At 37.0% G+C, this 5,928-nt stretch overlaps 1 non-coding gene across 1 annotated transcript; it reads left to right on the top strand.

Moving 5' to 3' along the window:
• Window positions 1–253: 253 nt before the first annotated feature.
• On the top strand, window positions 254–358 carry LOC145569563 (small nucleolar RNA R71). Its single transcript, XR_014096157.1, has one exon. It is a non-coding gene; the product is annotated as a small nucleolar RNA R71 (small nucleolar RNA).
• The last annotated feature ends 5,570 nt before the right edge of the window (window positions 359–5,928 follow it).

Here is a 5,928-nt window from a genome sequence, read left to right on the forward strand (position 1 = left end):
AGTTTGTCATTTGTGAGGATAGATTATTGATTGCATTTAGATGATCAACCGAGTACACCGAAGAGCTACTCTTGCTAGCTGACTCCCTTTCTCCATCTTGCCAATCTCTATAGTACCTCACTACGTCTTCAATTATGTCTACCACTTCCTCCTCCGTTTTATTCATAATGGGACCTCCGGCTCCTCCAACTAGCATGACTTTCCTTGAGGACTAAGGCCACCATAGAAGATTTGAATAATTTGGTAAGTAAGAATTCCGTGGTGAGAACATTCTCTTTGATACTCCTTTTACCTCTCCCATGCTTCATAGAGGCTTTCACTAGGCTTTTGCTAAAACCTTGAATCAAAGCTCTAGCCTCCGCCGTTTTCTTTTGTGGATAGAAACGGGATAGAAATTCCTTGGTCACTTCGTCCCATGTCCTTAGAGAACTTGGCTTGACCTCCTTGTCTAGCCATTCCAAGGCACGCCCTATGAGGGAAAAGGGGAAAAGCTTGAGGCAGATGAATTCTTGGGAAAATCCATTCAATTTGATAGTATTGTAATACTTTTCGAACTCTTTGAGATGATTTAGTGGGCTTTCATGCTTGGCCCCACTAAATTGTCGCCTCTCTATCAAAGTGATCATTGCCGGCCTTATTTCAAAGTTATTTGCCGGTGTTGTAGGTGGAGCAATCCCACTTTCAAACCTTTATGCACTGGGAATCCCTAATTCCTTCAATGCCACTCTCGGATTTTCTCCCATGCTTGCTTGTTCTTCTTGTTTTGGTTCTTCTTCACTTGAAGGGCTAGAACTCAAGTATCGTCTAGCAACTCTAATCCTTGAGATTGTTCTCTCAATTTTCGGATCAAAAGGTACTAAATTCCTTCCTCTTATCCTATGCATACAATCTCAAAGAAACAGTTAGTAGCACGGCTACAAGTGTAGCCTAAAAGAGAAAAATCATTTTGTATTTTTGAAATGAAATGAAATAGACTCAACAATAATAGCAAACAACTACGCCATTCCCCGACAACGGCGCCATTTCTGACGGAAGGTGGATTCTAGGTCGTTGGAAACTAAAATTCCTCCAATCAAACTAAATTTATAACCAAACCTACACCTAGTAATAGGGCAAGTTCGGGTCGAACCACTAGGAATGGGGGGAAGTTTGCTACGGCCAATGTCAAGCTACTTCGAAAGGTAATATGGTAGTGTAGGTTAACTAATTCAACTAATCAAACCAAGTAAATCAATATATCAAGACACTAGGGATTTAAGATCCACATGTACTTCCAATGGACACACACTAATCGGGTTGGATATTGATTAATTCGAGTATTGCGAGGGAAGATAGACAATGCAATCAAAAGAGCTCGACAAGCTATCTCCTAGAGGTCTAGCTAGCGCCAACTACAAAAGACTCTAACTAGGAACATCACTAACCAAGCTCAATCGACAAATGCGAGCTACAAATCAATGGTCCATATCAATGTAGGCAAACAATGCAATCTAGTATGACAATTAAAGTTAGCTACTCTTTAACTAATCACACACATGCACAAAATCAATCAACCAATTTAATCACAATGGTAAATCAATCAAAACCCCCAATTAGCTATGATCCATCACTCAAACATGCTTCACCACATCCCTAGCAAGTAAACTACTCACAATCCATGGAAGAAATCAAGATCAAAACTAAGCAAATCAACAAATTCATCAGCATCATTTCAATTAAACAAATTCAATCAACTAATCAATAAACTTGAACAATCAACAAAACAGTTGAAATCAAAAGCTAAAGATTGCAATAAAGTAAAAGAAATCCTTACAAACTTTGATGAAATCAAACGAAATGTGCTTAGAATCAATCATCAATCATCAACCATGAGTTTCTCTCTCTAAACTATTCTCTAATTCTTCTCTAATGAATTATCTAATGAAAAATCCTCCAATCAATTTTCTCTCTAAAAATCTCTAATCTCAAAAATTCCCCAATGAACTCCCCTTCTAAAATATAAGAAAAAACTATGTATAGTAAAGCTAACAAAGAGAATTTGGTTAGATCGTCCAAAATAGACCCGTACAGGCGCGTCCGCGTAAAAGCGGGTACGGAACAGGGGGAGCAATAGGCGCGGCCGCGCAACCATACTGCGCGGCCGCGCCATTGTCGTGCGCGCCCGCACCTGGGAGTAGGGCAGCTCTCTTCCCCTTCAACTTAACGCTCCTCGTGCGCTCCACTTAGTGTGCTTGATGAACACGGAGCATGGCAGATTCTAAACACCTTGGCAATGGGTTCAACACCAAAATTGGTGCCCCCACGACTTGAATACACGGCCTAAGGAAACTAGGAACTTGCACATCTCCATACTTGGGCTACAAATGGAAGACACTAAGCATCCCAATCAATGCAAACCCGGGAAGAAACCTCGTGAATCCTTGGACAACTATCTTAACCTGAAACTGAAAGAAAACAAACAAATAAAAGGGAAAAAAGACAAAATAAACCAAGAAATACACGAAAATGGAAAATCAATTAAGAAAAGTGCAAACTAAAGAAATAAAGAGCAAAACTAAGGAAAAAGGAATGAAAAGAGCTATAAAAGCAATCTAAAATCACCCTAAAAGAGAACAAATGAGTGCCATAAATGACACTCATCAATGAACAGGAATCTAATGCTCTTCTTCAATTTCTTTCATTCCTTTCGCTAAGTCATCTTCTTCAAGCTCTAACAATCCAAAATTGTAAGTTTCGAAAGACTTTCCCATCGACTTAACAAGGTAACAAATGCTTTTTATAGTTAATTTGCGAGCCTTTTTTTTGTCAAAGGGAAGTTATGGTTGTAATCTTCAGAAAGATATGGATAAAATTTTTCCCACAGACAGTTTGGATCATCGGGATTGCTGTATATTAACAATGTAGCAAATAGTCGTCGTAAGGCAAAAGGCATCTGACTTTGGGAGGCTTCTTGTAGGCACTTATCTATAGAATCGTCTGCTTCGAGTAGACCTCGCTGAAATGCTGCTTCTCGGAATGAAGAATATCTTATATTGTTGAAGGTCAGCAAATAATCAAAAGAGGTTGGACCACGAACACTTGTGAGCAGTAATCACCAATAAAAACATTCACTTTCTACTGGGTTTGCATGTACAACACGTCCGATTGTAGTGGTTGTCGATTGACGAAGTCGCCAAATTTTTTCACTTTTTTGTACACGCCACATATAATATTGAGGAAATTATTGGTATAGTAATGTGCGAGCAAAGCCATCTACTTGGTTCATCTCAAAAAAATCAATTAGCATAGTTCGCTGTCTGCTTGAGTCAGATGCAACAATTTGTAACCTTTCTTGTGAACGAAATGTCACAGTTTGCATATTTGGAAAATGTACTTGCAGAGAGACAACGTTTGGATGTATACCATTCAGCGAAAATCTAAAAATATGCCAAGCAGCTTCTGGGGGCGATGTCCATCGTACTGTCTGAAATGAAGAGATTTCATCACCTATGCTTATGTTGTCGGGATTAGATAAAGCGAAAACAACCCAATAGTGACCTTTGTATATATACTTATACAAATATTTAACTACTTTTATTGTAGAACACACTTCTACATTTATATGACAGTCATATTTTGCTAGTAAATACGGATTATATGGTATTACCCACTTATTATCAAGTTGTACTTTGCGTACGAAATATTTTTTTCCATCATTACAACGTCGGTATATAGGGTATGAATTATGACCTGTCGATGTCGTTTTAAAAAAGCTTCGAGGGTAATGGTTTTTACACTTTCCATCTCGCATGCATACATTTCACGGGTTATCATTTGCACAAGGGCCATGCATCATGTGCTTTAAAACAGCTGTATAAAGATGAGGGTTAGTTTTTTGTTCAGGTACTTCTGCACAGACATGCTCATCGTACTGGTATGAAGTTCTAATCTTAGATTCTGAATCTAAAATGATAAGAAAGTGTACATGTGGTAATCCTCTTTTTTTAAATTCAATTACGTAGACATATGCTGTAACCTCGCCAAGCAGTTTCTTTTGGACAATATCTTTTTTCAATTCTGTTAATTTTGCGTGGAAAACACTCGCTATTAGATCAAGTCTGTTTTGCACCTCTTCGTGAGGAAGCAGTTCGTCTGTAATTTCAGGCCATAGTGCTGAACTAAAGACATCGCATCAAGGTATCTGCGTCTCATATCTCGTGGACCACCAATAAATGAAGGAGGGAGAATAAATCGACGCCCAATATTTGACCCGTGCGATACGCCGGTGTTCAAGCTATCGAGAATGCCTTGGTAAAGTTCAGCTCTAATTGTGTCTTGGTTACGATGAATAAAATCCAGAACTCGAAGTTTTGATTTTGATGTACATATCAATAATGTATTGTTGTAATAAGTGGCCACATCGCAGAAGAAAGGAATTATCCGGTATACGAATCTGTAATCGGTAGCAATAATACTCTTTGTAGGAAACTTTTTTTTTAGACGTTGATGAATGAATTCCTATATAAAAAACAAAAGATAAAAAATAAGTGATGTTTTTTTTATTGATTAAAGTGAAATTTTTCCCAGGTAAATTATTTAATAGGCCAAATCTTGTTCTAAAGCTTCTAGAAGATCGTCAACAGTTTGGACAAGAACTTCATTTACCGGAAATGTATGACATTCCTGCCTTCTTTGATACTTTGTTTTATATCTATATATCTGTCTATGCCAACCAGTTTGTCCATAAGTAAATAAAATCAGATACTGTAATGGATTGTAGCATCCATAGTAATGCAGTATACGATGGTTTGCACCTGAATGTGCACGAACCACAATATCGCGTTGCAGTGAAGCAGACGTGCCTGCATCTTCCAACCAAATTGCTGCCACTTGAGAAGAAGTAGTTGCGTTGTGAGTACGTTGATCTTGATCTAGATCAGATCGGATTATAATGTGACTTGTATCAACCATATTAACATCTTTATGTGACCGAAAAAATTGAGCATACGGATTTAGCTCCATTAAGTGCACTAATTGGCCGATCACAGGTGGATCAAGATCCATAAAAATTGATACATGATGTCGGTACTCAACATCCGTGTCTTAGAAATATAGCTGCAAACATCGCGGTTGCTCATCATTTCGACATATATCATTTATGTTATGATAAACTTGCCCTTGGACTCTAAATGTGTAAATACCATAATGTCTTCGCGCTAACTCTTTATCCTTCTTCACACCCAAAGATGTAAACGCAAACATATTGTTGTACAGGATAATATATTTTTACGAAAACTTTCGGAGCTGCTATCCAATGATAGAAATAGGTTACGCAAACTATCTAGCATATGGTTAGGAGCAAGTCGAATCTCCCCTTGTTTGCAACATAGGTTAATTGATTCGTCTTTAAATAGTTTTCCTCCACAATACTCACAAAGTGTCGGCACAAGAAGAAAGTATGCATGTTTTGGAGGTCTTTTCATGTTGTTTGTGCTGATTGTATTTGACATATTTAGTATTTTAAAATAATAGGAAAACAAATTAAACAAAATCAATACATAAGAATATGTATAAAAAAAAAAAATCATTGTATGCAGCGGTTCACATTCATTTTTGTCTGTGTAGCCTATTCAATATGATTACTTTACTATATGTAAGACATTTAGGTGATCGGATACGTATAAACTAATTTGAAGTATTAGTTTATGCACACACTTTAATTATTCAAGTAAATTTTGTTTAACCTTGATTGTTGGGTTTTGGAGGTCTTTTCATATTTTTTGTTCTGATTGTATTTGACATATTCGCTATTTTAAAATAATAGGAAATCAAATAAAACAAAAGCAATACATAAGAATATGTGTAAAAAATAAAAATTTTTAAAAAAATCATTGTATGCAACAGTTCACAATCATGTTTGTCTGTGTAGCCTATTCAATATGAGTACTT

The sequence above is a fragment of the Chenopodium album genome, chromosome 11 (genome assembly GCF_948465745.1).
Source record: "Chenopodium album chromosome 11, dcCheAlbu1.1, whole genome shotgun sequence".
In the NCBI taxonomy this organism is placed as follows: Eukaryota; Viridiplantae; Streptophyta; class Magnoliopsida; order Caryophyllales; family Amaranthaceae; genus Chenopodium; species Chenopodium album.